Source organism: Papio anubis, chromosome 5 (assembly GCF_008728515.1).
Source record: "Papio anubis isolate 15944 chromosome 5, Panubis1.0, whole genome shotgun sequence".
NCBI classification, from domain to species: Eukaryota; Metazoa; Chordata; class Mammalia; order Primates; family Cercopithecidae; genus Papio; species Papio anubis.
In genome coordinates this window covers 49,988,815-50,011,087 of record NC_044980.1, presented here as the reverse complement: position 1 = coordinate 50,011,087, position 22,273 = coordinate 49,988,815, and the positions used below count along the sequence as shown (strand labels likewise).

Here is a 22,273-nt window from a genome sequence, read left to right as displayed (position 1 = left end):
GGAAGATAAGCCATGCACTGGCTTAAAAAGAGAAGTTAGTGTTATCACTGGGAGGTGAATTTTGATCTTTTTTTTTTTTTTTTTTTGAGACAGAGTCTTGCTCTGTCGCCCAGGCTGGAGTGCAGTGGCGCGATCTCGGCTCACTGCAAGCTCCGCCTCCCGGGTTCACGCCATTCTCCTGCCTCACCTCCCGAGTAGCTGGGACTACAGGCGCCCACAACCGCGCCCGGCTAATTTTTTGTATTTTTAGTAGAGACGGGGTTTCACCGTGGTCTCGATCTCCTGACCTTGTGATCCGCCCGCCTCGGCCTCCCAAAGTGCTGGGATTACAGGCGTGAGCCACCGCGCCCGGCCGAATTTTGATCTTGTTTGAATTGTTCTCTCTCCTCATGCCTTATTCCTTTTTTATTGCTGTCTTCCATTTAAGAGTGTTTTACTGCAGTTCTTTTTTTCATCGCCAGCATATAAGAATGTTAAATGAACCTTATAGATCGCTAGGGTCAGCAAACCTCTTTTCTAATGCCAGATAAGAAATGTGTATATATATATATACATTTGTGTGTGTGTGTGTGTGTATATATATATATATAAATTCTTTTTTACTTTTTTTGAGATTGGAGTTCGCTTGTCGCCTGGTTGAAGTGTGGCGGACCGCTCACTGCAAGCTCCTCCGGTTTATCAGCCATTCTTCTGCCTCAGCCTCCGAAAGTAGCTGGGACTACAGGCTTCCGCCACCTCACCCGGTTGCTTTTTCTGTATTTTTAGTAGAGACGGGGTTTCACCGTGTTAGCCAGGATGGTCTCGATCTCCTGACCTCGTGATCCGCCCGTCTCGGCCTCCCAAAGTGCTGGGATTACAGGCTTGAGCCACCACGCCCGGCTTTTTTACATTTTTATATTATTATTTTGTAGAGACTAGGTCTCACTATGTTGCCCAGGCTAGTGTCAAACTCCTGGGCTCAAGTGGTCCTTCCACCTTGGCCTCCCAAAGTGCTGGGGTTGCAGGCATGAGCCACCACACCCAGCCAATAGTAAATATTTTAGGCTCTGTGGGCCATGTAGTCTCTTTCACAACTATGGAACTCTGCTGTTAATAGCAAGAAAGCAGCCATAGATAATACTTAAATGAATAATGTGGCTATGTTCCAAGAAACTTTACAAAAACAGCGACTGCCCCAGGGTTCATAGTTTGCTGAACCCTGATCTAGTCCCACCATTATTTATGAAGCTCTGCTAGATCTTAGTATTCTTAGATTATTATTATTTTTTAGATTTTTTTTTTTAATAAGGTAACTTGGTTCAGATTGTGACAGGTCTGGCTCATCAGGTTGCCATCTTATAACATCCTTATTGGGCTCCTTTTTGCATGCTGGGGCACCATTCGACATGAATGAAAAGAATGTTTAGAACTCAGAAGATCCAACTTTTTAAATTTATAGATGAGGTAAAAATAGAGGACTAAGAACACTAAGTAAAGCCACTAATTAGTAGCAGAGCCAATTCCTCATCTCAAGTTTAAAAATTGTCAGCCTTTTTATATATTAAGTTTAATTTCCTTTAATTGTTCAAAGTACAAATACTTTCTTGGGTAAAACATCCTTTGTTTGATTTTTTTTAGATACGATTTCCAGATAGTCCATTGTCTTTGTTGTTTTTCTTGTAAGCAATGTGGGCCTACTAGTAGCTTCAATTTTTTTTTTTTTTTTTTTGAGATGGAGTCTTGTTCTTTCACCCAAGCTGGAATGTAGTGGCACCATCTCGGCTCACTGTAGCCTCCGCCTCCCGGGTTCAAGTGATTGTCCTGCCTCAGCCTCCTGAGTAGCTGGGACTACAGGCACGCGCCACCATGCCCTGCTAATTTTTGTATTTTTAGTAGAGATGGGGTTTTACCATGTTTTCCAGGCTGGTCTCAAACTCCTGACCTTAGGTGATCTGCCTGCCTTGGGCTTCCAAAGTGCAGAAATTACAGGCATGAGCCATGGTGCCCAGCCAGTAGCTTCAATTTTTTGTATTTAGTGGGGATGAAAAAAAATCGTATTTAACTAGAGTATATACTATGCTATTTGCTTAGGGGTTAGCAGTGAACCAGACATCTCTGGTCCCCATCTTCATGGACCTTAGTCTGACAAGGAAGATTTACATTAAACAAATGATGAGAATGGAAGAGAACTTGCTTGATGATAATGAGGTCAAAGAAGAGAAAGATCGAGCTGTTAAATGGCAAGCTTTGAGGTGTTGAGGAGGACTGATATGGGTGTAAAGTCTTAATGAAGGAGGGAAAAGTGACTGAAGAGATAGACAGTTGAGAAATAGTTGGTAGAAGGTGATATTGTTGATGTGAGCTCAGGTGAACAAGCATTTTTGTAAGAGGGGTAGAGGAAGCATGGTCCAGAAATGACTTTGATGAATGAAGAAAACACCAACATCAATACTGGACTCGTAAGGTATATGGGCTATGGAGATCTCATTCCCTGCAGGGGCGAGCAGTATCTTAGGGAAAGCTTCTTTGATTGAATGGCTAGAAGGTACAGAGAGCCTTCAGGGAACAGTTTGGAGACACAGAGAAAGATAGAGGAATTTAACAGTAGAGCCAGAATTCTAGAGTGTTCAGTGGAGGAGTAGGAACAGAGGGGATGAACAAATGCCTTGGGTGGAGGAGAGGAAGCCTATTGAAAATGAGACTGAAATTTAGAACAAATTATAAAGAAGAACAAATGGCTGGGTAAAAACATACCATGTAAAACAAAATCTGATACAAGCTTATCCGACCTGTGGCCCACATGTGACCCAGGATGGCTTTGAGACGGAGACACAAATTCGTAAACTTTCTTAAAACATTATGATTTTTGTTTGTTTGTTTATCATCAGCTATTGTTAGTGCATTTTATGCTTGGCCGAAGACGGTTCTTCTTCCAGTATGCTGCAGGGAAGCCAAAAGATTGGACACCCCAATTTAATAGAATAAAATTATCATGATTTCTTCTTCCATCTATAGCTTAACCATATAGCCTTTTAAAAATGCCATACCTATTTATGAATGCAATGATAAAACCGGCTATAGGATTACGGCTGGCATGGTGGCTCATGCCTGCAATCCCAGCACTTTGGGAGGCAGAGGTGGGCAGATCACTTGACATCAAGAGTTCAAGACCAGTCTGGCCAACATGGTGAAACCCCATCTCTACTAAAAATACAAAAAGTAGACAGGCATGGTGGCTGCATGCCTGTAATCCCAGCTACTCGGGAGGCTGAGGCAGGAGAATCGCTTGAACCCGGGAGAGGAAGTTGCAGTGAGCCAAGATAATGCCACTGCACTCCATCCTGGGCAACAGAGCAAGACTCCGTCTCAAGAAAAAAAAAAAAAATCTGTGCCTTCACAGATCTAGCTTTAGGGCTGAGGCAGGAGAATTGCTTGAAGCTGGGAGGCAGAGGTTGCAGTGAGCAGAGATTGCGCCACTGCACTCCAGCCTGTGTGACAGGGTGAGACTCCATCTCAAAAAACAACAACAACAACAACAACAACAATAAAAAACCACCCCCCACACACAAAAAAACACTTATAGGATTTAAATTACAAAGGAAAAAATAGAATAGATACTAGTTGAACTACTCTTTTAAATAGCTTTTTTGAGGTATAATTCACATAACATAAAATTTGGCCATTTTAAGTGTACAATTGAATAAACCAAATAAATTGTATTCGTAAAGTTATTTACCAGTACAGTCAAGTTTTCAGATATTTGAAAAGCTTGTCCCTGAGTGTTTACAGTCAATTCACACTCCCATCTGCAAACCCAGGGTCAAGTTTCTGCCCCTATAGTTTTGTGTTTTCTAGAATATTATCTAAAAGGAATCATACAGTGAGTACTTTGTTGTGTCTGCCTTCTTTCACTTAACATGTTAGTTTTGCAATTCATCCATGTTGTTCCTTTTTCTCCCCCCTGAGGTATATTCGATTGTATGGATATAACACAGTTTACTTATCCATTCATACAAATATTGATGGACATTTGGGTTGCCTCCAAGTTTTGGCTTTTAAAAATAAAGCTGTTTTGGCCAGGTGCGGTGGCTCACGCCTGTAATGCCAGCACTTTGGGAGGCCAAGGCCGGGTGGATCACTTGAGGTCAGGATTTCAAGACCAGCCTGGCCAACATGGTGAAACCCTGTCTCTACTAAAAATACAGAAATTAGCCAGGTGTGGTGGTACACACCTGTAATCCCAGCTACTCGGGAGGCTGAGAGGCTGAGGCACAAGAATCACTTGAACCTGTGAGGTGGACGTTGCAGTTAGCCCAGATTGTGCCAGCCTGGGCGACAGAACAAGAAGACTCTTTCTCAAAAAAAGAAAAAAAGCAAAAAACAAAAAAGATGTTCTGAACATTATGTACCAGTACAGTAATACATACTTTTATTTTTCTTGAACAAATATCTAGGAGTAGAAGTGCTGGACTATATAGCATGTGTGTAGTTACCGTTCTAAGAACCTGCCAATCTTTTACACAGTGGTTGTACCATTTTGCATTCTCTCCAACAATGCATGAGAATCCCAGTTAACTTCACATCCTTGCCATTATTTGTTAATGGCCAGTCTTTGTTAATTTAGCCATTCTAGAGGTTTTTGTTATGGTGTCTCAGTGTGGTTTTAATTTGTATTTCCTTAATGACCAGTGTTGCTGAACATCTTCTCGTGTGTTTGTCCATTCAGCTATTGTCATTTTTGAAATGTCTTTTACCCATTAAAAAAAAAAAACAGTTGCTTGCCTGAGTTGTAAGAGTTCTTTATATATTCTGAATAGAAGTCGTTTGTTAGATATATGTTTTGAAAATATTTTCTCTCAATCTGTGGCTTGCTATTTATTTTCTTATTTATTTATTTATTTATTTGTTTGTTCATTTGTTTGAGGGACAGGGTCTTGCTTTGTTTGTTGTCCAGGCTGTTTTTGAACTCCTGTGCTCAAGCGACCCTCTTGCCTTGGCCTTCCAAAGCCAAAGTGCTGGGATTATAAGCATGAGCCACCATGCCTAATCAACTTTTTCTTTTCTTTCTTTCTTTTTTTTTTTTTTTTGAGACGGAGTCTCACTCTGTTACCTAGGCTGGAGTGCAATGGCACAACCTTGACTCACTGCAACCTCATGCCTCAGCCTCTTGAGTAGCTGAGATTACAGGTGTGTGCCACCACGTCCAGCTACTTTTTGTATTTTTAGTAGAGATGAGTTTCACCATGTTGGCCAGGCTGGTCTTGAACTCCTGACCTCAAGTGATCTCACCTCACCCTCCCAAAGTGCTAGGATTACACGCGTCAGCCACTGCTCCTGGCCCAACTTTTTCTTTTTCTTTTTTATCTTACTTTAAGTTCTAGGATACAGGTGCAGAACGTGCAAGTTTGTTACATAGGTATATATGTGCCATGGTGGTTTGCTGCACCTGTCAACCCGTTCATCTAGTTTTTAAGCCACACATGCATTAGGTGTTTGTCCTAATGCTCTCCCCCGACCTAACCCTGCACCCCCTGACAGGCCCCGGCATGTAATGTTCCCCTCCCTCTGTCCATGTGTTGTCATTGTACAACTCCCGCTTATGAATGAGAACATGTGGCGTTTGGTTTTCTATTCCCGTATTAGTTTGCTGAGAATGATGGTTTCCAGCTTCATGCTTGTCCCTGGAAAAGACATGAACTCATTCTTTTTTATGGCTTTCTTTTCTTTTGTTTTTGTTTTTGTTTTGTTTTGTTTGTTTTTTGAGATGGAGTCTTGCTGTGTCCCCCAGGCTGGAGTGTAGTGGCGTGATCTCGGCTCACTGCAAGCTCCGCCTCCCAGGTTCACGCCATTCTCCTGCCTCAGCCTCCCGAGTAGCTGGGACTGCAGGTGCCCGTCGCCACGCCTGGCTAATTTTTTTGTATTTTTTTTTTAAATAGAGACGGGGTTTCACTGTGTTAGCCAGGATGGTCTCAATCTCCTGACCTCGTGATCTGCCCGCCTGGCCTCCAAAAGTGCTGGGATTACAGGCATGAGCCACCGCGCCCGGCCAGCTGCTTTATTTTCTTAATGGTGGTTTTTGAAGCTTAGAAGTTTTAAATTTGATGGAATCTAATTTATCATTTTTTTCTTTTATGGTTTGTGCTTTCTGTGTCCTAAGAAATCTTTACTTGCCTCAATGTTCCAGTAAGTTCTTTGTTTATTATTGTGATCCATTTGAATTTTTTTTTGTGTATAATGTGACAAAAAGGGTCAATATCTACTTTTTCTCCATTGAATATCTGGTTGTTCCAACGTTATTGACCAAAAAACCCCATTTTCACATTGAATTCCGTTGGCACTTTTGTTGAAAATGAATCGACCATATACATGTGCGTCTATTTCTGGACACTTAATCTACTTCATTGCTCTGTATGCCTCTCATGTGAATACCATACTGCAACTTTGTAATAGGTTTTAAAATGAGGTGTATTGGGAAGTTTTTAACTTTGTCCTTCTTTTTAAAGCTTGCTTTGTCTATTGTAAGTTCTGTATGTTTTCTTTGAAAGGGCAGAATTTTTATTGGGATTGCTTCAAATATATAGATCAATTTTTGAAGAATTGCCATCTTAATATTGGGGCTTCCAATCCATGAATATGTATCTCTCCATTAACTTAGGTTTTCTTTAGTTTCTCATGCCAGTATTTTTTAGTTTTTAGGGTCTGGGACTTGCATATGTTTTGTTAAGTGTATTACTAACTTAATGCCATTGTGAGTTTTTTTTTTAAATCAATTTCCAATTGTTTTGAGCATGTAGAAGTACAGTTGGTTTTTATATTAATCATGTATCCTGCAATCTTGCTAATTTAATTTATTACTTGGAGTAATTTTATAGATTCCTGAAGGTTTTTTGCTTTCCCATTCATGTTGTGTGTGAATAAAGAGAGCTGTACTTCTTTTCTCTTCCACATTGCCTTTGATTTCTTTTCCTTCCCTTATTACACTGGCTAAGACCTCCAATACAAGGTTGAAAGAAGGGGTGAGAGCAGATTGCTTGTCTTCTTCCTGACCTTAGGAAAGAAGCACTCGGCCTTTCACAAATATGTTACTTGTGTGTTTCATTTTTTTTTTTTGTAGATGCTTTTTGTTAGATTTTTATCATGAATGGGTATTGGATTTTGTGACATGCTTTTTCTGTTTGTTAAGATGGCTATATTGTTTTTCCTCTTTATTCTCTAATATAATATATTATGTTAGTTTTTTGAATATCAAAGCAACTTTTTATCCCTGGGGTATATACTTGGTCATGGAGTATTATACTTTTTATATTAATTGGTTTTGGTTTGCTAATATTTTGTTAAGGATTTTTATATCTATGTTCATGAGTTACTGGTCTGTAGTTTTCTTGTAAAGTTTTTGTCTAGCTTTGGTGTCAAAAGTTTGGTATTAAATGTTAGTCAAATTCATCAGTGAAGCCATTTGGGCCTAGAAGTTTATTTGTGGGAAGGTTTTAAGTTTAATTTTATTTTTTTAAACTGAGACAGGGTCTCACTTTGTCATCTAGGCTGGATTGCAGTGGAATGATCTTGGCTTACTGCAGCCTCTGCCTCCTGGGTTCAAGCAACTCTCCCACCTCAGCCTCCCGAGTAGCTGGGATTACAGGCATGCACCACCACGCCCAATTAATTTTTGCATTTTTAGTAGAGACGGGGTTTCACCATGTTGACCAGTCTGGTCCCGGACTCCTGACCTCAGGTGATCTACCTGCCTTGGCCTCCCTAAGTGCTGGGACTACAGGCATGAGCCACTACGCCCAGCTTTGCTATGTATTTTCTATGTTTCGTCTCTTTGTTACTGTTCTTCCTATACTGCTTTCCTTTGTATTAAACAATTTTTTTTTTAGTGTAGCAATTTAAGTATCCTACTGACACATTATCTGTTTTTTGGTGGTTTCTCTAGGGGTTACAATATACATCTTCATTTATTGTTTTTTTTTTTAAAGGTTAATACATGACCAAGCTACAGGAAAAAAAGCATATATGTATTAGTTTATTATTTACTTATAACCAAATGAAGAAAGGTGTTTATTTTCAGTGATCATAGATTAACCTGGGAGTTAACGATCTCCTTATTTTCTGGCATAAATATCCAAGCTTTTGCATGCTGACCATTTGTTACTCATTTTCATCCTTTTAGCACTCTTGTAACATAGGCATGGACAATAATATTGTCCCACTTTTATGAATAAAGATCTTGAAGCACAGTAAGGATTAGCATTTTGTTTTTGATTCTAGAAACTTAATAAAATGGAGGTGGGACTTCGGTCTCAGGGTGTTGGTTCTCTGTTTTGTACTATTCCACCAAATGCCATGCCTACGTCTCTAATATCTCTTGGATCAACCAACATGTTAATAAATTAGGCAGGAAAACTCTAATCTTTTCTCTCAACCAACGAATTTAAGAAAGTCATTGTGATGGTAAGAGTGTACCTAAAGTCTAGACAGTGTAATGTAAATGAATTTTTTTTTTTTTTTTTTTTTTGAGATGGAGTCTCGCTCTGTCACCTAGGTTGGAGTGCAGTGGTACAATCTCGGCTCACTGCAACCTCCACCTCCTGGGTTCAAGCGATTCTCCTGCCTTAGCATCCCAAGTAGCTGGGACTACAGGCACTTGCCACCACGTCCAGCTAATTTTTGCATTTTTAGTAGAGATGGAGTTTTACCATATTGACCAGGCTGGTCTCGAACTCCTGACCTTGTGATCTACCTGCCTTGGCCTCCCAGAGTGCTGGGATTACAGGCATGAGCCCCCTTGCAAATTATTCACACATATATCATTTCTCTGGTTCAGGTACATAAATCTTATTTTGTTTTAGCTCAGAGTTTTCTTGTGATATTTCTTATTGATGATATTTTTGTTTCTTGTACAAGCCATTTTGACAAAATATGAAATACATTATTGATTTAAAATGGTATAAAAATATTTTGTGATATATACATGTCATACTCGTTCACTCTCTCTTCCTGATGTATATAAATTGGCTGCCATGTACTGTTACTTTGCACTTTTGACCTAAGTATACTTAGGCTTTTTACCTATTTAAAATTTCTACAACCATCCACATTGCAAATGTCCACTTACAGTCCTGTGTAAGGGTTGGGAAAGCACCCTCTTTAAAAGCAGAATTAATATTTGGATAACTGAAATTGCAGAGCTGTACATATTAAAAGTAATTATTTAGCTTTTTTTGTTGTTGTTGTCGGAGATGGAGTCTCACTCTGTCGCCCAGCCTGGAGTGCAGTGGCATGATCTCTGCTCACTGCAAGCTCTGCTTCCTGAGTTCAAGCAGTACTCCTGCCTCAGCCTACAGAGTAGCTAGGATTACAGGCCTGCACCACCACGGCCAGCTAATTTTTGTATTTGTAGTAGACTGGGTTTCACCATGTTGGCCAGGCTGGTCTTGAACTCCTGACCTCATGATCTGCCCGCCTTAGCCTCCCAAAGTGCTGGGGTTACAGGCGTGAGCCACTGCGCCAGGCCTGTTTATAGCTTTTAATGAGAAGCTCCCTCAGTAAGCTTTGGGGTTCTGAAGCAAGGAGCAAGGAAAATCAAATGTAGAAATGAAGTTTTAGAAAGACTTTGTATCTTTCTAGAAAAATGTAATTTCCATCAGTCTTTCCAGAATGAGTCAGTTGTTGCCAGTTTCAGAGCTGTATAATATTGGCACATAACTGTGGGTATGCATTGCTGTTTTATTGTGGAGTATAGTTTGGCTGGATACATACTTTCCTATTATTTTTCTCTTGAATTTTAAAAGTCAGAAAGCTAAAAATGCAAAAATATCCAGTCTAAATATTGTCTCTAGTTTTTTAGGATTATAGTGTAATCTGCTCTTTTAACTTACTTATCTCTACAGCCTGCCACCATATAAGCTTTTAATTATAAAATTATAATGCTTGACGTTGGGGAGAAAGGAACATAAGCACCCAAAATGAGTCATTTTTGTTGACTGTATAAATGAGTCAGAGTTACATGTAAGGATGAGAATATCCTCCTACAATTTTGGTTTTTGGTCTTGATTTTTTCCCATTGACTCTCTTTTCTCCCCGTCATCTCCTCTTCACTTTTGCGCTCTGTCTGCTGTTACTGATATTATAAACCTTTTACTGGACTTCAGTTGTAGTGACCCTTAGGTCCTAAACATAGAACTAAGAGCATAAGTGGACTTTAATAGAATACTTATTAATTTTATTATCTAGAGTTCATAATTTAAAATTAATATACAAGAATTTACTATAAATTAAAAGATGCTGTATACTTGCAATATTAGAACATCCAGTTATTTAGGACTGCCATTACTAATGCCAGTGAGAATACCATTCCTTTAAGATTTTTTGGGGGGAAAAAGAAAGCTAATGAGCCCAGGTAGTTCCCATCTGTAGCTCCCTTCCCAGGCCAAGATTCTCTTTAGGTCCATGGCTCTTAAATTTTAATGGTTCATTAGAGTTATCTGGAGGGTTTATTAAAACAGATTGCTGGGCCACAACCTCAAGTGCCTGATTGAGAAGATTCAGCATGGGGCCTGAGAATCTGTGTTTCTTCTAACAAGTTTCAGATGCTGCCGTTGATCTTGGCACCACAGCTTGAGAACTACTACTTTAGATTACCTGGATTATGAAAACATGACCTTGGATGACATCTACTTCAGGATACAAGGGTTTATATTTACCCTGTTAGGATAAATTTAAAGTCATACACAGCTAGCTAGTCTATTTGTTATTTTTTAAAACTTAAGACAGAGTCTTGCTCTGTAGCCTGGAGAGCAGTGGTACGATCACAGCGCACTACAGCCTTGACCTCCCGGGCGCAATCAATCTCCCATTTCAGCCTCCCGAACAGCTGGGACTATAGGTGCTTGTTGGCATCTATAGGTGCTGTTGGTATAGCCACTATGCCTGGTTAATTTCTGTATTTTTTTTTTTTTTGTAGAGACAGGGTTTCACCATGTTTCCCAGGCTGGTCTCAAACACCTGGGCTCAAGCGATCTGCCTGCCTCGGTGTCCTAAAGTGCCGGGATTACAGGTGTGAGCCACCGTGCCCTGCCTAGCTGGTCTATTTGTGATAGTACAATATAGAAACTATTGGCTGCTTGAAGAGATTTGCTTTTTTTTTTCTTTACTTCTGGCTTTTATTTAAATTGTGTGTGTTTTAGCACAGGCCCAGTGTTTCTGATCCATTCTGAGTAACTGATCTCTGGCTGTATGAATCAGATTTAAATACAAAATTATTTTTGTTTGGATTATGGAAGCCTTATATTGTTCAGATGCTTACTTGCAGTATGTATGACTGAATGTGAGAAATAAATTTCCTTTTTTAAATGCAACCCACATGCAGATAAACGAAGCTGAAGTTTGAGGAAATGCCTTCTGTCATAGGAAAACTCTATAACTAGACTGCCTGGCTGGCTCTGGTACTTATATACCTAGTACAACCGGCTTTACATTTTGAGAGAATGGCTGAAGAAGAATATGATCTAATTGTAGACGTTACTGGGTAAGCTTTTGTGACTCCAAAAGATTCGTTTGTTAAGGCTTATATTTCTCATGCATATGAATGTCAGTAACTAGACAGCCTTTTAAGTCAGATACCTGTATAGTAATAGCAACATAATGGAATTAAGAAGGGGATCATTTAAAAAGATCCTTTACTTTGTGAGAGGATATTAATTATTATTGTATTTAACCAGAATGTGACTTAAAGGTCAGTACCTCTTTCCAGCTCCCCTGTTCTGAATGTCAGTACCTGACAATTTAGGCTTGTAGGCAAAAAGCATGCTACTTAGTCTCCAGGGAATATGTGAGTAAGAAAACCAATAATAGCCCCTGAGGAGTACAGAAATTTGCTGTACCAGAATGGCACCAACTTTGCCTGGACCAGCTAATTTACTGACCAGTAACCTACTGACCTGTCTGGATCTTGATTTCCTGTGATGTCATTTTCTATTGAACAGACAGACAGAAAAAGCTTTTGTTGATACAGAATTTCTAATGCCACTCTTTTGGGAGAATGAGGTTTGCAGAGACATTAGATAATATTATCTAATAACAATACTGTTCATTTATATAATAAACTTGGAAGATACTACAGGAGGGAGATATAGGATTGGCCAACTTTTATGTTTGTATTATGTTAATTATTTTTTCTTACATAATATATTGCAACTCAGAAGCAATATTTTGCTTCTGGGCTAATGTTTATAAACTTTTGCATGCGAAGATGGGCAATTCGTAAGACTTTTGGTTTATGGAAGAACAGAAATATTCCTGTAAAAATTGAGAAAATCTTCACATAGGCATTGGGAAATAGAATTCAGACAGCCCCTAAACCCTTTCCTCTTATGGTTTGTGGTTTGTTATTGTGCTACTTACGTTTGTTTTGAGCATGTTTTTAAAAAAAGACTTGATTTTTTTTTTTTTTTTTTGAGACAGAGTCTTGCTTTGTTGGCCAGGGTAGAGTGCAGTGGCATGATGTCAGCTCACTGCAACTTCCACCTCCTGGGTTCAAGGAATTCTCCTGCCTCAGCTTCCCGAGAAGCTGGGATTACAGGTGCATGCCACTGCACCAGGCTAATTTTTGCATTTTTAGTAGAAGTGGGGTTTTACCATGTTGGACAGATTGGTTTCGAACTCCTGAACTCAGGTGATCCTCCAGCCTCAGCCTCCCAAACTGCTAGGATTTCAGGTGGGAGCCATGGTGTCTGGCCTAAGACTTGAATTTTAAAAAATTTATAACAGGATACATCTGTACTTACGCATTATGAATATTATTTACTCAGTTAATCAATCTGACTGCCTGTGATCATAATGGAAAAAAGAATTTGAGGCATTTTGCACACACTATTCAAATACTTGCCAGATGTGTTGGGGGAAGATGCATTAAGTTCTGCTTGTTTAAGCTAATGTACTTTGACACTGCCCAAGATTTCTGACAAAAGAATGACGAGAGGGAAGTTAAACTGGACTTCCTAATGCTCCTCAGTTTTGATGAGGAAGTCCAAATTTCTAACCACTGAAAGGGGAAAATACATCAGGCAGTAAGGTGTCTAAATTAGATAACTTATGTGGCTTGATGTAATTTATTAGTATATAGCATTTAATTACATGATAAAGTATATTCCTTAGTTTTATTAATGTATTTTTATAACTGTCAAAACATAAGTTGTTAAAGTATACTTTGACTCAAGCCTGTAATCCCAGCACTTTGGGAGGCCGAGACAGGCGGATCACGAGGTCAGGAGATTGAGACCATCCTGGCTAACATGGTGAAACCCCGTCTCTACTAAAAAAATACAAAAAACTAGCCGGGCACAGTGGCGGGCACCTATAGTCCCAGCTACTCAGGAGGCTGAGGCAGGAGAATGGCGTGAACCCGGGAGGCGGAGCTTGCAGTGAGCTGAGATCCAGCCACTGCACTCCAGCCTGGGCGACAGAGCGAGACTCTGTCTCAAAAAAAAAAAAAAAAAGTATACTTCTTGTGAAGCCATTTAAACTGATACTCTTGATGCCTGTGGGTGGGGGAGAAGGTGAATTTGTTTATGACATTTAAATTTGAAAAGTATAAGGATTTTCTTGGATAATTAAATAAAACTTTATTATTCAATAGTTTAGATTTACTTTAGCCAGAAAGGGAAAAAACCACGTTGAATACCTACTCTATGTTCGATAATGCTGCAGGGTGTTAAGAGTACAACATGAATTAAGACGTGATCTCAATCAGGGAGGATGGGAGTTTACCAGTAATTTTTCTTTTAAAAACCTTCTGATTTTTAAAAATAATTAACATATCTTATGGAACTAAAAATATACTGTCAAACCTATTTAAAACATCATATTCTACCCAGCCTGTCCAGCTTTTGATGTAATTGGGGAAGAAGGTTCAGTAACAGATGATTTTAACATAACAGGTTGGGCTATGATTGGTATCTTCATTGAGTGCTCTTCAGAGAAAGGTGATCCGTAAATCCAATCTAGATTTTTAGGAAAGGTTTCTTGGAGGAAACAGGGGCTGAATTGACTCTTAAGTAATAATTACCAAAGAAAGGTGTGGAGCTCATTTCAGGCAGAGGTGTTGAATAAACAGCATGAAACAGATACGTTGGGAACTGTAAGTAGTGTGTTAGGCTGTTTTGCATTGCTCTAAAGGAATATCTGAGACTGGGTAATTAATAAATGAGGTTTATTTTGGCTTATGGTTCTGTAGGCTGTGTAGGCATGGCACCAACATCTGCTTGGCTTCTGGTGAGGGCCTCGGGAAGCTTACAGTCATGGTGGGAGGTGAAAGAGGAAGCAGGCGTATCACATGGCATGTGAGCAACAGGGAAAGAGAAGGTCCTAGACTGTTTGAAACAACCAGATCTCATGTGAACTGAGTGAGAACTAGAACTACTCATCACCAAGGGGATGGTACTAAACCATTCATGAGGGATCCATTCCAGTGATCCAGTACCTCCCGGCTAGGCCCTACCTCCAACATTGGGGATCACATTTCAACATGAGATTTACAGGGGATGCCCATCCAAACTGTATCAAGTATTTTGTTAACTAATGATGGTTCTGGAGCTGTTGGGGCTTAGGAAGAGTGTGTTTACTCTTTGCTTAACAGTTTGTTCTAGTGAAGGACTTGAAGCAGGAGAGTAACAAGCTCATGTTTTTTTTCCCTGTACTTGTAAAAATTATTCAGCTTTTCACTCTTTAAATATACTAAAATGGGCACCTAAATGTTGTATGATATGAATTGGTTTCTTTTCTCTAACAGCAGAAGGACTTGGGATACTGAAGGAAATGTGACTTTTCTGCCTTTGTCTATTGGGTAGTGGCTCACGCCTGTAATCCCAGCACTTTGGGAGGCCAAGGCGGGCAGATCACGAGGTCAGGAGTTTGAGACCAGCCTGACCAACATGGTGAAACCCCGTCTCTACTAAAAATACAGAAAATTAGCCAGGCATGATGGTGTGCGCCTGTAATCCCAGCTACTCAGGAGGCTGAGGCAGGAGAATCACCTGAACCCAGAAGGCAGAGGTTGCAGTGAGCCGAGATCATGCCACTGCACTCCAGCCTGGGTGACAGAGCAAGACACTGTCTCAAAAAAAAAAAAAAAAGGATTTCTCTAAGTGAATTACTGTGGCACTGTGTTAGTCCTCCTGGTAACATGAGCTGTAGTGACACTGTCTGGTTTTAATCTGAAAGGAATAGGAGGTGACCTGTCTGGCAGCCTCCTATTGGGCTCTAATAATTTTACATCTGTGTGGGTTTTTGCCTTCTCTTGCCATTGGTGGTGTCTGCTTCAACTCAAATCTAAATTTCTGTATTGGCATAATACTAAAAACCCTTTTATTGATGTCTTGAGCCTTATCTTTCTGTTTTACTATCATGCCTGGCTAATTAAAACACGTTTTTTTTTTGTAGGGACAGGATCTCACTGTGTTGCCCAGGCTGATCTCGAACTCCTGGGCTCAAGTGGTCCTCCTCCCTTGGCCTCCCTCGCACTGGGATTATAGGCGTGAGCTACTGCACCAGCTAAGGCTTATCTTTCTTGACCCTAGTCACCAAGAGTGATGATTTCATTATCTGCAGGAGAGTCGTAAGTGGAGCCTACTGCCAGGTTGTAGTAGATGTTCTTGGCCTTGGTGTTGTCTTTTGGGGTGAGGGCTTAAAGTAGAAGTCTCAGGGTGTCGTTTCTAGTTAGCAATCCTGCCTCTTAAAACAATAACAATGTGCACTTTAGAAAGTGATTTAAAACTGTCTCTTCCTTCTGTATTATTGTGAAAGAATTTACCTTTTAGCAAGTGAGTCGTCGTCTTCAGTGTTTTTACAAAGGGGGTGGGTGGTGGGCAAGGAAGGTATTATAGTTGCCTGCAAAGGAGTGACACACAGCATGTCCTTTGTTTCATCCACTGCTTGTCCCTTGTTTCCTTTTTAACTGTTTTACTGTTAGGTAAAGTGGCTTTGGTGATTTGGAGTATTTTTGTATCAGGTCATGAATTTTCCTTAATAACCAAGGAAACTTATGATTTTTCCTTCCCCTGGTTAATAGTTGTATGTGTTTTGCCCGTTTTGTAAGCAGACTTTGTCACAGCCTAATGTCTCCTCATCTGTTACAGTAGTCACCAAGTTTCCCTGCTGAGAGTTTGGAAGCATTTCTTTCCTAGTCATGTTATTTTCAACATATACCCAGTTCTGCTTTCCTTTATCTTAAGATTCTCAGCAACCTCCTATTTTCTAGATTTGTTTTTTTTGCAATATTCTTCCAGAAACAGAAGACACACATTATAACAAGTTTGAAATACCCTACACACATACCTACTGTGTCCTACATTTTCCCTCTTTTTTCGTTGTCCATGTTCCTGCTAGTTTCTCTCCTTTAAGGTTCATGACCTAATATCTGTAGATATCAGTCACTCGGCATGTGATTCACAGATGTTAGTAGCTATGGAGTCATATTTGAGGAATTAGTGACTAAAATAGAATAGTCACTTCTGTCTTATTTCAGATAGGTATGTGTGTCTCTGTGTAATGTGGCTTGGTTAAAATTGACCCTATATAATAGAGTAGCTTTAAATGGAAATATATTAAAATAACTGTAAAAATAATTCAAGGAGATGTGACAGGATTTTTGCTGCAAATGAAATAATTTCTCACTTTCTAGGTGGTTCAAGGAAATAAGATGAGTCTATATAATTTGTTGTTATATTTTAGTTAATTTTGGTGGGGACCGTTTTATAGTCCTTTACCATTTATTACCTTCATCTTTATACTCTTTGGGAGAGATGCCCTGTGTTTCTTGTAGTTCTAGACATTTCTAGAAATATGATTTCTTTAAAAAGCCTCCTCTTCCTAAACATTCAGTATTTAAGTATATTTATTAGCTCCATTAGTTATAAAAATGGCAGAGTTAATTTACTGAATTTCAAGGTGTCAGACATTTGAAGAAACAGTTGAAGAAAATGCCTCTGTAATCCCAGCACTTTGGGAGGCCGAGGCGGGCGGATCACAAGGTCAGGAGATCAAGACCACAGTGAAACCCCGTCTCTACTAAAAATACAAAAAATTAGCCGGGCGCGGTGGTGGGCGCCTGTAGTCCCAGCTACTCAGGAGGCTGAGGCAGGAGAATGGCGTGAACCCGGGAGACGGAGCTTGCAGTGAGCCGAGATCGCGCCACTGCACTCCAGCCTGGGCCACAGCGCGAGACTCCGTCTCAAAAAAAAAAAAAAAAAAAAAAGAAAATGCCTCATGTTGTAATTTGACTTCCTTTTAAATTATATGTATATTGTATATTTTTATTGGAAACACAACATGTGATATTTATGAATACATATATATGTTAAAACATTTTAACTGCAAGATGTGAGAACAGGGCCTGAGTCACTGCTGGGTTCTGGGCATGAGTTTGTGGGCAGGGAGCTTCATTTATATTCAGAGTAGTGGCACTTTTAGCCAAGAAACTCTTGGGGAAACTATTAGGAAGAGGAATGTAGACTCTGTGTGTGTATTTGGTGGGGAAGAGATTTGTAAGAAATCTGTAGCACGCATGTCAGATATTTTGACAACCATTACTTTAAAATATTTTCACACATATATTATCCTTGTTATATCAAGTTGTGTTTCCAGTATTATCACTGTGTAATGTGAAAGTTTAGTTTAACCCCGATTTGATACCTTTCCCCAGAGCTGCTAATAGTTTGTATTTCCTTTCAGTCATTTTGCTATGTATTTTTATATTGAATGTGAAATTGTATAGTTTGTGTGGATTAAATAAATAACATTTAAAATATGTCTTGGAGACACAGCTTGTATTAGTTCACATAGAGCTATTCATTTTAGTTAATACGTTGTACAGTCAGTCCTCCATATCTGTGGATTCAACTAACTGTGGATTGAAAATATTTGTGAAAAAAATTGCACCTGTACTGAACATATACAGACTTTTTTTCTTGCCATTATTCCCTAAACAATATAGTAGGACAACTATTTACATAGCATTTACATTGTATTAAGCATTAGAGGTAATCTAGAGATGATTTAAAGTATATGGGGTAATGTGTGTAGGTTATATGCAAATACTGTGTCATTTTATATCAGGGAGTTGAGCATCCATGGATTTTGGTGTCCTTGGAAGGTCCAGGAACCAGTTCCCCACAGATACCATGGGACGACAGTATTCAGAATAGTGCTAGTAGAATCAGCCAGGTGTGGAGGCTCATGCCTGTAATCCCAACACTCTGGGAGGCTGAAGTGGGTGGATCACCTGAGGTCAGGAGTTTGAGACTAGCCTGGCCAACATTATGAAACCCCATCTCTACAAAAAGTACAAAAATTAGCTGGGTGTGGTGGCGCATGCCTGTAATCCTAGCTACTTGGGAGGCTGAGGCAGGAGAATCACTTGAACCCAAGAGGCGGAGGTTGTGGTGAGCCAAGATTGTACCATGGCACTCCAGCCTGGGTGACAGAGTAAGACTCTGTCTCCAAAAAAAAAAAAAAAAAAAGGCGCTAGACTCTTCCTTGGGTCCTTGAGTTTCCGGCAGTGTTGCAGCACACGTTTGCATTTCCCTAGGAGACATACCTCAAAGTGGAATTACTGGGTCACATAATAAGTGTTTCACATGTTGATAGTTATATCCAAACCATCCTCCAGAAAGTGTGCAATATGAGAGTGCTCTTTTTCTCATTCATCACCTACTTGATTCCTCAAGTATCTTAGATGTGAGATTCTTGTAGATGATCATCTGATATCTCATTGCCAAATCATTTAGCACAGTTATCGATTGTCAAAATCTTTCTGAAATAAACTATGACTAATATACTTGGGAAAAGTTTATGTTCATTAAGAGGTCACTGCTCATGTATCCATTTGTAGCATTTGTATAGGACGTTTTAACTTTTTTATAGGATCAGTCCATGTTTAAAGATTATCACAGAGGGGAACTTATGATATACTTCAGGTTAATCTGCTGTTACATAAACTTTATAATCAGGTAATAACATTTGAGAAAATGCCTCATGGTATGGTTTGATTTCCTTTCTTTTTGCCTTTAGAGTGTACAAAAAAGACAAATTGGTATTCACTTAAAATGATTATTTACTGCACTCTAGCCTGAGTGACAGAGCGAGACCCTGTCTCTAAAGAAGAAAAAGACAATTTTTACATTGGCAACATGTATTTCTTCATGGATTAAGTCAAATTTCTTCTTCGTATATTTACTTCACACATTTTGCCACATGTAAACTGTACTTTGTGATGGAACTCCCCTGCCTGGAGATGGCAGGATTAAAGTTCCTCCTGGGTCTGTCTACCATTGACAAGAGTGAAATCATGGCACAGAAAGGAAGAGTTGGGAAGACTCAGATTTGAACCACAAAGAGATGTGACTTTATGAGCAAGTTACTGAACCTGAGAATCATTGTCTCTGTGTGAGCATGAGAGTTTTTGTGAAAAGTAGAAACACTGTGTATTAAGTACCTGAACATACTAAGTAACTTGTAACAATTATAAGTCTTTCAACAACCTTTCTGCCTTACAATGCTTTGGGAATCAATTTCAGGACGATTTTTAGGGGAAAAAGAAAATTCTATTCGTAGCAGAACCAACTTTGGCATACCTGGGGGAAGTGGTGGTATAGTAATAATTTGAAACATTTTTGAGCATTGGGCACTGTATAATTAAAAACAAACTGCTATTGCTGAACCATTGTGTCTCTTAGTAAAGTGATTGATTTTAGATAGCATTTCATTAGTTCTAAGTTTTCTTTTAAAAAAGCTTGCTTCTATTTCTGGCAACATGGAGGATTAGAAGTGCCTACTGATAATAGTTCAGCTAAACATGCTAGATGATACATTACACACACACTTGTGCATACTGTATCTTAAATTATATATACACATCTTGAAACACATATAAGTGTTTTTAGTAAATAGTTTAATTGGTGGGAGAGTAAAGGGATTTTTCTAAGGCCTGCGTCAGTTAGTGCTGTAGATCCAGTGTGGTCTTTGAAAGTATCTGCCGGTTCCTGGTGGCATAGACCCTGAGTTTTGATAGGCAGTGAACATGGGGCACAGATATAAAGGCTGAGGCCGGGGGAGAGGACAATAAGAGACATGTGGATAGTGTAAGAACTCCCGAAGAGTGGCCACATCCTCCCCGTGGGAGCTATTAAAAAGAATTCGTAAACACAGGACCACACTCACACTGGTCTGGAGCTAGAATTCATACTAGTTGGTTTAGGAAGGAAAAGGAAAAACAAGCTTGAAGTTTAAAGTGTATTGGTAGTGAACCCAGCATAAGTGAACACATATCTTCTCTGGAAGAACTCTCCTTAAACCAAGGCTCAAAGATTCCCCTCGGATGGAGTGCCAGCGACATGACCTCATTCTAGTACAAATGGACTTATGTGGAAACAAGCTACCCTAAGTGACAGTCAGCAAATACAACAAATTACATAAACTCTCAGAGATTACAGATACTAGAATTACCAGGTGTAGACTAAAATAAGAGGAGATAGAAAATATGATGTGGGATGAAGAGAATCAAAGCTGGCCAAGCAGGTTTGGAACCAAAGGGATCTGTAAATGATACATATATGGTAATTTAAAATTTACAGTGTAACATATTAAGCAGATTAGATACAGCGAAGGGGATGACAAAATGAAAGATACACCTAAAGAGACCTAGATGAAAAATAGAGAAGAAAGGGTAAGAGATGTGGAGGAATAGAATGCAAAGGTCTTACATGTTGAATCAGCATCCCATAGAAAGGTACTAGGATGGAGGATGCCCAGTATGCAAAGGTAATGGTTGAGGACTTCTACAAATTGGTGAGTCCTCAGATAGAAGAAGCCAACGGATACTAAACTAGAGCAATAAAAAGAAATCCTAGTACTAGACACAAGGCAGTAAAACTAGAATATTGATTGATGGGGGCAGGAGGAGAGGAAGCAGTTACACAGAAGAGACAGATAACCCAGAAAGAACTGGCTGACAGATGGCTTATATTTTAACAGCAAAAGCAGAAGCCAGAAGATAGTGCAATGATAGCCTCAAAGCGATGAGAAAAAAAGTCATCAATTTAGAATTCTGTACTTAGGAAAACCATCATTCAAGAATGAATGTAGGCCGGGCACGGTGGCTTATGTCTGTAATCCCAGCACTTTGGGAGGCTGAGGCAGGCAGGTCACTTGAGGTCAGGAGTTCGAGGCCACCCTGGGCAACATGGTGAAACCCTATCTCTACTAAAAATACAAAAATTAGCCAGGCGTGGTGGCGCATGCCTGTAATCCCTGCTACTTGGGAGGCTGCGGCAGGAGAATTGCTTGAATCCATGAGGCGGAGGTTGTAGTGAGCTGAGATTGGGCCACTGAACTCCAGCCTGGCTGACAGTGAGACTCTGTCTCAATTGAAAAAAAAAAAGAGTGAATGCAAAATAAAGATATTTCAAATGAAAACAGCTAAAGGTGTATCTGTTTTGTGCTTTTTAACTTTGGAGGGTAGGGAGGAGGAAAGGAAGAAAGTCGGGTGGTGGGAAGAGATCAGAGATGATCAGCTGGGTTCTTTGTGATTTAACCTCCTTCTGAGCCCCAAAATACTAAATTAAGAAATGTTTTATATGAGTTGATTGCTTTTGATGCTGATGAAGGCTGGATTTGATTGTGTCTTTGTGATTTATGGTAGGCTGAACATGGATGTGGATGTTGGAACACAGAGGTAGTAGAATGCTCAGTTGGGGAGGGAACTCACATGCATGGAGGCAGGCGGGTGCAGGCAGATGGCTATGAATGCTCTCAGTGCCATGATATTGGGGATCAGGCCAAGTTTAATCAGCTCTGAAAAAGGGGTGCCCTGGCTGACAAATGTGAGGAAAAAAACATCATAAAGTTGCCATTTGAAATAGAATCCCAGGCCAGGTGCTGTGGCTCACGCCTGTAATCCCAGCACTTTGGGAGGCCGAGGTAGGCAGATCACCTGAGGTCAGGAGTTCGAGACCAGCCTGGCCAACAGGGCAAAACCCCATCTCTACTAAAAATACAAAAATTAGTCGGGCATGGTGGCACACACCTGTAGTCCCAGCTACTCAGGAGGGTGAGACAGGAGAATCGCTTGAACCCAGGAGGCAGAGGTGGCCGTGAGCCAAATCATGCCACTGCACTCTAGCCTAGGCGACAGAGCAAGACTCCATCACACACACACACACACACACACACATACACGCACAAATATAATCCCATTCATAGTGAGTTATGTAGTCAAAATCAGTGTACTTAATAACTG

At 39.9% G+C, this 22,273-nt stretch overlaps 1 protein-coding gene across 1 annotated transcript in view; it reads left to right on the top strand.

The window, feature by feature from the left end:
* Positions 1-22,273, top strand: part of LOC101025279 (phospholipid phosphatase 1) — a 68,005-nt gene that overhangs the window by 30,226 nt on the left and 15,506 nt on the right. The window lies entirely within an intron of this gene.